This window comes from Arachis duranensis, chromosome 6, assembly GCF_000817695.3.
Source record: "Arachis duranensis cultivar V14167 chromosome 6, aradu.V14167.gnm2.J7QH, whole genome shotgun sequence".
Classification (NCBI taxonomy): Eukaryota; Viridiplantae; Streptophyta; class Magnoliopsida; order Fabales; family Fabaceae; genus Arachis; species Arachis duranensis.
The window spans coordinates 97,959,424-97,959,703 of NC_029777.3; the positions used below are offsets into that span (position 1 = coordinate 97,959,424).

At 20.4% G+C, this 280-nt stretch overlaps 1 protein-coding gene across 1 annotated transcript in view; it reads right to left on the reverse strand.

Moving 5' to 3' along the window:
- LOC107494888 (vacuolar-processing enzyme) overlaps positions 1–280 on the reverse strand; it is a 15,283-nt gene that overhangs the window by 6,235 nt on the left and 8,768 nt on the right. The gene's annotated exons all lie outside the window — the stretch shown is intronic.

The window sequence follows — 280 nt, forward strand, 5'->3', positions numbered from 1 at the left end:
TGTCATTTTAGTATGAGATAAAAAAAAGTGGAATTTTCTCAAAATTAAAATATAATAATTTATATGTAAATGTTATTCATCAATTTGTGGAATTTTCTCAAAATTAAAATATGATAATTTATATGTAAATGTTATTCATCAATTTGTATAATATATTAGTACAGCAAATCGTAGTAATTTATGCGTGTATATGTATATGCAAAAACTAATAACATATCAAAAGTTTAATATATTGGTTAACAATGGTTAGCCAAAAATTACTAATGCTCTAAAATATCTG